Here is a 10808-nt window from a genome sequence, read left to right as displayed (position 1 = left end):
TGATCATACATTGTCGGGCATTCGCACCTTGTCTTACCCGCTTTTTACAAACTATAGTCAGACATTCACACCTTGCAGCTGAACCTCCGCTCCCTGTTTTGATCATGTATGGTCTGGCAATACTACCCTTTCTTCCCCCGTTTGTGAGTAATTATGGCTGGACATTCACACCTACTTGCAGTCGAACAGCTCTGCTCCCGCTTTTGATTATGTTTGGTTGGATATTCGAACCTTTTCTTAACTGCTTTTTACAAAGCATGGTCGGACTTTCACACCTTCTTGTAGCCGAACAACTCCGCTCCCGCTATTGATTTTGTACAGTCGGGTATTTTAACCTTTTCTTACCCGCTTTTTACCAACTATAGTCGGACATTCACACCGTCTTACAGCGGAACACCTCCGCTCCCGCTTTTTATGGTGTATAGTCGGGCATTCGAACCTTTTCTTACCCGCTATTTACAAACTATGGTAGGACATTCAAACTTTCGTGTATCCGAAAACCTCCGCTGTCTCTTTTGATCATACATTGTCGGACATTCGCACCTTTTCTTACCCGCTTTTTACAAACCATGGTCGGACTGTCACACCTTCTTGTAGCCGAACACATCCGCTCCCGCTATTGATTGTGTACAGTCGGGTATTTAAACCTTTTCTTACCCGCTTTTCACCAACTATGGTCGGACATTCACACCTTCGTACAGCGGAACACCTCCGCTCCCTCTTTTGATGGTGTATGTTCGGGCATTCAAACCTTTTCTTACCCGCTTTTTCCAAACTATGGTCGGCTATTCACAGCTTCCTCTCCACCCACTTGCATCCGAAGACCTCCGCCCCAAATTTTGTTGATATTTAGTCGGACATTCGCACCTTACCCGCTTTTGGAAAACTATGGCCTTCTTGCAGCCAAACACCTCTGATCTCGCTTTTGATGATGTTGGGTTGGGCATTCAGACCTTGCTTCACCTGCTTTTCACCAAATATAGTCGGACATTCACACCTTCTTGCAGCCGAACACTTCCGCTTTTAGTGTTCTATGAGGCATTCACAAATTTTTTTTCACCGTATTTTATAGATTATGGTTGGAAATTCTCACCCACTCTCATCCGAAGACCTCTCCTCCCGCTTTTGTTAATATATAGTCGGGCATTCGAACCTTTTCTTACCCGCTTTTTACAAATTATAGTCGAACATTCACACCTACTTGCAGCTGAATACTTCCGCTCCACCTTTTAGGTATGTATGGTTGGCATTTGCACCTCTTTTTATACTGATTGCTGAAGATTAAGTTGTACTTTCTCAAACTATAAAATTTTTTTATTTGTTGAAACTTGATTTGAAGTGGATAAATAAGGAGGACAAACAGTTTTAAGTCAGGCTGATAGAAGGAATTAATTTTATAGCAAAATCTGTACTTCGTCATATGTCGAGAGATGCTTATTGCTGAAGAAGTTCTTTCTCATTCTACAAAGTACAACGTTGTTTATCGTTGAAACTTGATTAGACATTAATAAATATGAAGGACAAAGCAGTCTTAACTTGGTTTGAGTTAAGGAATTCGTTTTATAGGAGAATCCGAATTCGTGCATAACTCATAAAATAGAGCTTATTTTCGGATTCCTGAAGAATGATTCTGGTTCTTTCTCATAATACAAAGTTTGTTGTTTATTGTTGAAACTTCATCAGAAGTGAAGAAATAAATGAATGCCTATCAACAAATGTGGGATCTAAACTCTAGTGCTTCCTCTAAAATAATTTCCTTTCTCAATTTAGAAATGTGTGTGTGTAAGTCACAACACCCGTGACACCAAAACGGCTTTCTTTTCTCTACACTCTGCACTATGAGCACACACACCAAATCAGAAAGGCTTTTTTCTCTCTTTTCTACATTATGGACTGTGGGGACACAAAACCGCTCTCTCTCTTTTTTTTTTTATCGTGTGCCAGGGCGTTGTCTCATGTATTAGATTATGCTTAAGATACGAATGGGTTTATCAGTCACATCAGAATCCATACATACTGATCCTCCCGTAATAAAATGGTCGGATCTTATCAAACACACTTTGTTTCTTGTGACAATCAAGTCAGCGAAACAGCGTATACACGTCAAGACACTGAATCAAGTTTGCCACAAGAACTCATAAGTTTGGCAGTATTGCTCTGCCATCAGCAATGATACACCCATTTTATTTTCGTGAGACATGTGCAAGCACCTGTTCATCTACTGTTCTATCACTATGAATTAGTGATCTATTATCAATAAGGATACTTCTACAACTACTATCAAAGTATGTCCAGACTTCTTATGTTGTCAGTTGCTATATATGAATAAGTGGGTAGCTACTGACAAGCATTAAGCATGTCACACAGCCCAAACATATAACATTTCAGGACACACCACACAGTTAACAACCACAGTGAAGTGTCAAAGCCCAAACATTCAACAGGACACTTACACACATTCAAATCAAACAGTCAGACAACATACAAGAACATATACCCCAGCCGACATTGCTCCCTGCCTATTTTCCTACAGCTCACTATGTGTGCGCACACCTTTATTCACAAACTCTTCAACTTATACTCTTTTACCGAAGCTGCTACAGCTCGATTGGCCGAATACCCTTAGATCCTATTTCGGTGAATTTGACATCTGCCTTACATGTAACAGATTAGCGGTTTAGCAGTTTTAATTTAGTTTGAGTGAAGGAATTCATTTTATAGCAAAATCCGAAATCGTGAAGAACTCATGAAAGTAAGCTTATTCTCGGATTCCTGAAACTTTAGATTTGCTCTTTCTTTTACTGCAAAGTACAACGTTGTTTTTTTTGTTTAAATCTTTCTAGACATGGTAAATATGAACGACAAAGCAGTTTTCACATAGTTTGAGTGAAGGAATTCATTTTATAGATTAAAATCCCAAGAGTCTGCTGAGAAAAGAGAGTGAATGCGAAGTAGACTTTAACACGGCTCTGGGAGCGAGCCGAGTGCGGGCTAACCGGGAGAATTGCTTGAAAGAAACGCGACACTGAATGAGCGGTCAGAACAAAGCCTCAATACAGTTTTCCCGTGGTGTTTTTGTTGCTGCCTTGTCTTTTGCACAGAGTAAAAGACAAGGCAGCCATCGAATAGGGCCCGATTGTTCCTACTTGGTCAGCCGAGGAGCAAGGGGGGGGGGAGCAAGCGTCTCAACCAAGCAAAGCTCACCATGGGGAAGGTGGCTATGCCAACTAGCCTGATGCCCTGCTCCCGCAGTGACGGATAATCGTACTCTGGTTTCTCTTCATAACGTACAAGTCTTTCGCCTTTTACTAAAGACTTCTGTGGAGAGCAGCACTAATGAGTTGTTTCTATTTTTGGCAGGCTTTACCTTTGCGGGTGAAGCCCTTTCTGTCTGTGCAAAAGAAATCTTCTTACTGTGCAGAGTGACTTCTCTGAGTAGAGTCGCCTTACTTGTTGCGACTGTGCCGATGTTCGAAGCTGGAGTGCAAAGTTGTTGCTTGAATGGTGCTTGCTGGAGCGTGCGGGGGTGCAAAGTTATACCATTTAAAAGGGCTGAAGAGTGCTCAGTGCAGCAGGTGGGCGGAGGTGCATAGTGACACTCTGGCCACCTATGGCCATAAAAAGAACACCGCTACAAGTGCTCATTGTGCCAGGAAGGGCCCTCGGACGTGAACCAGTGGACAGTTGTCGCTTCTCGGCCTTTTGGCTAAGATCAAGTGTAGTATCTGTTCTTATCAGTTTAATATCTGATATGTCCTCTATACGAGGACTACATATTAAATGGATTTTTAAGAATAGGAGTTGAAAAAGAAGCTTGCTCCGTTCACTCCAAGCCTCGACCCGGTACTGCAGTGCCGCTGGGAACGGTGCGCTCTCCTCTGCTCTTGTGAAAAAGCAAACAGCGGTGCAGGATGGAAGTTTCAGGGAGCCCAAGATGAAACTTTCTTTTAATCTGCTGAGAAAAGAGAGTGAATGCGAAGTAGACTTTAACACGGCTCTGGGAGCGAGCCGAGTGCGGGCTAACCGGGAGAATTGCTTGAAAGAAACGCGACACCGAATGAGTGGTCAGAACAAAGCCTCAATACGGTGTTCCCGTGGTGTTTGTGGCTGCCTTGTCTTTTGCACAGAGTAAAAGACAAGGCAGCCATCAAATAGGGCCCGATTGTTCCTACTTGGTCAGCCGAGAAGCAGGGGGGGGGGCAAGCGTCTCAACCAAGCAAAGCTCACCAAGTAGGAACAATCGGGCCCTATTCGATGGCTGCAACACCTGAAAGAGATATTGATGCGAGACCCGATCAAATGCTTTTTCAAAGTCTAAATTTAAGATGACAAGCCGGGTGTTTCTGTCTCTAGCGTAATCAATGATGTCTCGAATCAGTACGAGGCTGTCGTTGAGTTGTCTCCCTGAGATGGCACAAGCTTGGTCTGGGTGAATTACCTCCTCTAAAACAGAGGACATCCGTGTCGCTAAAACCTTGCTAAAAAGTTTACAGTCAAAGTTTAAAAGTGTGATGTGCCTCCAATTCTTTAGGTCAGTCTTATCATTTTTTTTATAAAGTAGAGTCACTATTCCCACTCTAAAACTGTCAGGCAGTCGGTCGAGTTTTTCAAAATCTTTAAAAACATCTAAAACGTCTGATGATAAAAGGTCCCAATAGGTCAGATAGAATTCTGCAGGAAGCCCGTCTAAACCTGGAGCTCGACTTCTCTTAAAACCTGTTAGGCATTTTTTTAACTCTAAAGCAGTAAAATCCTGTGTCAAGTGTGCATTCTCTTTTACGGTTTTGTCAACGAATTTTAAAATTTCTGCCGATGTTTCCAAGTGCACTGGTTTCTCTTTGTACATGTTATTATAAAAGGTATGTACAGTTTCAATCATCTCTTGTGTGGATTTTGTTAAAAACCCATCTTCTCTTTTTAGATTTTGAATACACTCCTTTTTATTTATAACTTTCTTTTTTTTTCACCTTCCTCAATTTCCTGCTCCCTGCTTCTTACAAAAATTCCTTTACTCTTTATTTCTGCTAAAACTGACATTTCTTTTTTGACATCTTTGATTTCTTCTTTAAAGTCTATGCCACACTGATTTAGTTTAAAGTAGCGCTGTAAGCGTTTATGTAGTCCCATCATACATCGATTCTCTTTCCTTTTTTTACGTTTACCTTGCTGTTTAAAAAAAGTCTGGGTCGTTTCCTTCACCATTTCCCACCATTGTGCATGTGTTTCGTAGAGGTCTTGAAGGGTATGCCACTCTTTATAACATTCCCTGTACTGACTGACTATGATTTCATCCTCCAACAGGGAACAGTTGAGTTTCCACAGACCACTTCCTACCGTCACACCAGAAGGGGGTGAAAGGGTGCAGGAGAGCATAAGGTGGTCTGAAAAGAAAACAGGGGTTAATCTAACATCAGTGGGTGGGCAATCTCTAGTAAAGAAATAATCAATGCGAGAGGCTCTGGTGCCATCATGACTAAACCAGGTGAAGCCCTCCTCTCTGGGATGCATGGTTTTAAAACAGTCAGTAAGCTTAAAATCCCTGCATATGCCCTGAAGTAAAATCGAAGTCTTATCCACTTTAAAATCTACCCCTGCTCTTTTTCTATCTTTCCTGCTCAAGATACAGTTAAAATCCCCTCCTACAACTAAAGGTACTTGCCCTAGCATGTAAAGCTGTATATCTTCTAAAAGGTCATACCTTTAATTTTTTCCATTGAAACCATAAATATTGAAGAGGTTAAAGTCTTGCCCCATAAAATTCAAGTGTGCTAAAAGTGCCCATCCGTCTCTCACCACTGTGCTACCTTTCACCAGAACATGCGGATTTTTAATTAGAATGGCCACACCATCATTTTTATTTTGATTTGAGCCACTCCATATCGATAAATGGGGCCACATTTCCTCCCATTGTCTATGGTTTTTTAAAAAAGGTAGTCCACATTCTTGTATTAAAAACACATCTGATTTTATGGAGTCTAAGAAGAATAAAATACTCTGGGCTCTTGTCTTCGATTTCACACTTCTCACATTTAGTGTTGAGAAGGTGAGAACCATTAAAAGCATAAAGGAAAGTAGGTATGTCATTTTCGTTTTTCTAAGTTATCAAAACAAATTACACACTCAGGTTATTTCTTGGGAAACTAGCTCTTCCTTCATTTCTTTAGGTGAAAAGTGAGTAGGGTGATCTATATTTCCTTTTCGGACTCTCGGTGTTGGCCTCTGACGCAATGTTGCATTTAACTGAATTCTCACAGACTTCAACACTGAGTGGTGAGGCCTCTACAGGCCCCTCCCCTTTTTGCTCCTCACTTCCAATCCAAGCTTTTGGCGGGAAGTTTGAATTTATTGGGTCAACCTCTTCACTTTGTTCACCAACTGCCACCTTTGGTCCTTCTCTTTGTTGGCTTGACTGTGGCTTTACCGTCTTTAATTTGTTGGCAAAAGATTTAGGGCAATCTCTGAAGAGGTGATTTAATTCTCCACAGAGATTACATTTCCTGCCATTTGGACACTCTCCAAAAGTTTGCCCAATTTCTCTGCTCTTCCCACATAACACCTTGGTACAAGCCTCAACCAGGTGCCCATGCTCACCACACTTGCGGCAGAACTTGGGCTGCCCCTGGTAGTGGATGTAACCTCGGTTTTCAAGGTGGCCAGAGTGTCGCCCACCCGCTGCACTGAGCACTCTTCAGCCCTTTTAAATGGTATAACTTTGCACTCCCGCATGCTCCAGCAAGCACCATTCAAGCAACAACTTTGCACTCCAGCTTCGAACATCGGCACAGTCGCAACAAGTAAGGCGACTCTACGCAGAGAAGTCACTCTGCACAGTAACAAGATTTCTTTTGCACAGACAGAAAGGGCTTCACCCGCAAAGGTAAAGCCTGCCAAAAATAGAAACAACTCATTAGTGCTGCTCTCCACAGAAATCTTTAGTAAAAGGCGAAAGACTTGTACGTTATGAAGAGAAACCAGAGTACGATTATCCGTCACTGCGGGAGCAGGGCATCAGGCTAGTTGGCATAGCCACCTTCCCCATGGTGAGCTTTGCTTGGTTGAGACGCTTGCTCCCCCCCCCTTGCTCCTCGGCTGACCAAGTAAGAACAATCGGGCCCTATTCGATGGCTGCCTTGTCTTTTACTCTGTGCAAAAGACAAGGCAGCAACAAAAACACCACGAGAATCCCGTATTGAGGCTTTGTTCTGACCGCTCATTCGGGGTCGCGTTTCTTTCAAGCAATTCTCCTGGTTAGCCCACACTCGGCTCGCTCCCATAGCCGTGTTAAAGTCTACTTCGCATTCACTCTCTTTTCTCAGCAGACTCTTGGGATTTTATCTATAAAATGAATTCCTTCACTCAAACTATGTGAAAACTGCTTTGTCCTTAATATTTACCATGTCTAGAAAGATTTAAACAAAAGAAACAACGTTGTACTTTGCAGTAAAAGAAAGAGCAAATCTAAAGTTTCAGGAATCCGAGAATAAGCTTACTTTCATGAGTTCTTCACGATTTCGGATTTTGCTATAAAATGAATTCCATCACTCAAACTAAATTAAAACTGCTAAACCGCTAATCTGTTATATGTAAGGCAGATGTCAAATTCACCGAAATAGGATCAAAGGGTATTCGGCCAATCGAGCTGTAGCAGCTTCGGTAAAAGAGTATAAGTTGAAGAGTTTGTGAATAAAGGTGTGCGCACACATAGTGTGCTGTACGAAAATAGGCAGGGAGCAATGCCGGCTGGGGTATATGTTCTTGTATGTTGTCTGACTGTTTGATTTGAATGTGTTGTGTAAGTGTCCTGTTGAATGTTACATGTTTGGGCTTTGACACGCTTCACTGTGGTTGTTAACTGTGTGGTGTGTCCTGAAATGTTATATGTTTGGGCTGTGTGACATGCTTAATGCTTGTCAGTAGCTACCCACTTATTCATATATAGCAACTGACAACATAAGAAGTCCGGACATACTTTGATAGTAGTTGTAGAAGTATCCATATTGATAATAGATCACTAATTCATAGTGATAGAACAGTAGATGAACAGGTGCTTGCACATGTCTCACGAAAATAAAATGGGTGCATCATTGCTGATGGCAGAGCAATACTGCCAAACTTATGAGTTCTTGTGGCAAACTTGATTCAGTGTCTTGACGTGTATACGCTGTTTCGCTGACTTGATTGTCACAAGAAACAAAGTGTGTTTGATAAGATCCGACCATTTTATTACGGGAGGATCAGTATGTATGGATTCTGATGTGACTGATAAACCCATTCGTATCTTAAGCATAATCTAATACATGAGACAACGCCCTGGCACACGATAAAAAAAAAAAGAGAGAGAGCGGTTTTGTGTCCCCACAGTCCATAATGTAGAAAAGAGAGAAAAAAGCCTTTCTGATTTGGTGTGTGTGCTCATAGTGGAGAGTGTAGAGAAAAGAAAGCCGTTTTGGTGTCACGGGTGTTGTGACTTACACACACACATTTCTAAATTGAGAAAGGAAATTATTTTAGAGGAAGCACTAGAGTTTAGATCCCACATTTGTTGATAGGCATTCATTTATTTCTTCACTTCTGATGAAGTTTCAACAATAAACAACAAACTTTGTATTAAAAAAAAGGTGCGAATGCCTAACAATACATTATCAAAAGCAGGTGTGGATGTCAGATCATAATTTGTAAAAAGCTGATGAGAAAGGGTGAGAATGCCCGACTATACACCATCAAATGCGGGAGCGGAGGTGTTCGGCTCTGAGTAGGTGTGAATGTCCGACCATAATTGCTGAAGAATGTTTTAGAAAAGGTAAGAATGCTGGACCATACATCATCAAAAGCGGGAGAGGTGGTGTTCGGTTGCAAAAAGGTGTGACTGTTCGACTAAAGTTTGTAAAAAGTGGGTAAGACAAGGTGCGAATGCCTGACAATGTATGATCAAAAGCGGGAGCGGAGGTGTTCAGCTGCAAGAAGGTCTACATGTCCATCAATAATTGCTAGAAAACATGAAAGAAACTTTTCGAAAATCAAACCGCACATGATCATAAGTGGGATAGGAGGTGTTCAGCTGCAAGGTGTGAATGTCCACCCTTAATTCCTGAAAAATGGGCAAAAAAAAGGTGTGAATGCCCAACCATACATCATCAAAAGCAGGAGTGGAAGTGTTCGGCTACAAGAAGGTGTGAACGTCCAACCAAAATATGTAAAAAGAAGTTAAGAAAAGGTTCGAATATCCAACCAAACATAATCAAAAGCGGGAGCAGAGCTGTTCGACTGCAAGTAGGTGTGAATGTCAGATCATAATTTGCAAAAAGCTGATGAGAAAGGGTGAGAATGGCCGACTATACACCATCAAATGCGGGAGCGGAGTTGTTCGGCTGTGAGTAGGTGTGAATCTCCGACCATAATTGCTGAAAAATGTGTTAGAAAAGGTAAGAATGCCGGTCCATACATCATCAAAAGCGAGAGAGGTTGTGTTCGGCTGCAAGTAGGTGTGAATGTCCAGCCATAATTACTCACAAACGGGTAAGAAAAGGTAGTATTGCCAGACCATATATGATCAAAACAGGGAGCGGAGGTGGTTCAGCTGCAAGAAGGTTTGAATGTCCGACTAAAGTTCAAATATATTAACAAAAGCGGGAGGAGAGGTCTTCGGATGAGAGTGGTTGAAAATTTCCGACCATAATGTATAAAATGCGGTGAAAAAAAGGTGTGATAGAACACTAAAAGGTGGAGCGGAAGTGTTCGGCTGCAAGAAGGTGTGAATGTCCGACTATATTTGGTTAAAAGCAGGTGAAGCAAGGTCTGAATGCCCAACCTTACATCATCAAAAGCGAGATCAGAGGTGATTGGCTGCAAGAAGGCCATAGTTTGCCAAAAGCGGGTAAGGTGCGAATGTCCGACTAAATATCAACAAAATTTGGGGCGGAGGTCTTCGGATGCAAGTGGGTGTGAATATCCCACCATACAAGTATGGTGGAGAGGAAGCTGTGAATAGCCGACCATAGTTTGGAAAAAGCGGGTAAGAAAAGGTTTGAATGCCCGACTATACACCATCAAAAGCGGGAGCAGAGGTGTTCCGCTGTAAGACGGTGTGAATGTCCGACCATAGTTGGTAAAAAGCGGGTAAGAAAAGGTTAAAATACCCGACTGTACACAATCAATAGCGGGAGCGGAGTTGTTCGGCTACAAGAAGGTGTGAAAGTCCGACCATGGTCTGTAAAAACCGGTAAGAAAAGGCTCGAAAGCCCGACTATACACCATCAAAAAGAAGGTTTGAATGTCCATAAATAATTGCTTTAAAACAAGAAAGTAAATTTTCGAATATCAAACCGCACATGATCATAAGCAGGAGAGGAGGTGTTCGGCTGCAAGAAGGTTTGAATGTCCACCTATAAAATGAATTCCTTCACTCAAACTATGTTAAAACTGCTTTGTCGTTCATATTTACCATGTCTAGAAAGATTTAAACAAAAAAAACAACATTGTACTTTGCAGTAAAAGAAAGAGCAAATCTAAACTTTCAGGAATCCGAGAATAAGCTTACTTTCATGAGTTCTTCACGATTTCGGATTTTGCTATAAAATTAATTCCTTCACTCAAACTAAATTAAAACTGCTAAACCGCTAATCTGTTACATGTAAGGCAGATGTCAAATTCACTGAAATAGGATTATTCGGTATTCGGCCAATCGAGCTGTAGCAGCTTCGGTAAAAGAGTATAAGTTGAAGAGTTTGTGAATAAAGGTGTGCGCACACATAGTGAGCTGTAGGAAAATAGGCAGGGAGCAATGCCGGCTGGGGTATATGTTCTTGTAT

At 41.8% G+C, this 10808-nt stretch overlaps 3 non-coding genes across 3 annotated transcripts; 2 read left to right on the top strand and 1 right to left on the bottom strand.

Moving 5' to 3' along the window:
* The first annotated feature begins 3264 nt into the window (after positions 1-3264).
* LOC140310507 (U5 spliceosomal RNA) lies at positions 3265-3378 on the top strand. The gene has a single exon (XR_011916568.1). It is a non-coding gene; the product is annotated as a U5 spliceosomal RNA (small nuclear RNA).
* A 308-nt stretch (positions 3379-3686) lies between these two features.
* On the top strand, positions 3687-3877 carry LOC140310566 (U2 spliceosomal RNA). Its single transcript, XR_011916623.1, has one exon. It is a non-coding gene; the product is annotated as a U2 spliceosomal RNA (small nuclear RNA).
* A 2989-nt stretch (positions 3878-6866) lies between these two features.
* On the bottom strand, positions 6867-6980 carry LOC140310642 (U5 spliceosomal RNA). The gene has a single exon (XR_011916693.1). It is a non-coding gene; the product is annotated as a U5 spliceosomal RNA (small nuclear RNA).
* Between the last annotated feature and the right edge of the window lie 3828 nt (positions 6981-10808).

The sequence above is a fragment of the Leuresthes tenuis genome, unplaced genomic scaffold (assembly GCF_036924035.1).
Source record: "Leuresthes tenuis unplaced genomic scaffold, fLeuTen1.0.hap1 SCAF_6, whole genome shotgun sequence".
Taxonomy (NCBI): domain Eukaryota; kingdom Metazoa; phylum Chordata; class Actinopteri; order Atheriniformes; family Atherinopsidae; genus Leuresthes; species Leuresthes tenuis.
Note: the sequence above shows the minus strand (reverse complement) of the source record. Positions and strands in the feature narration are given on the sequence as shown.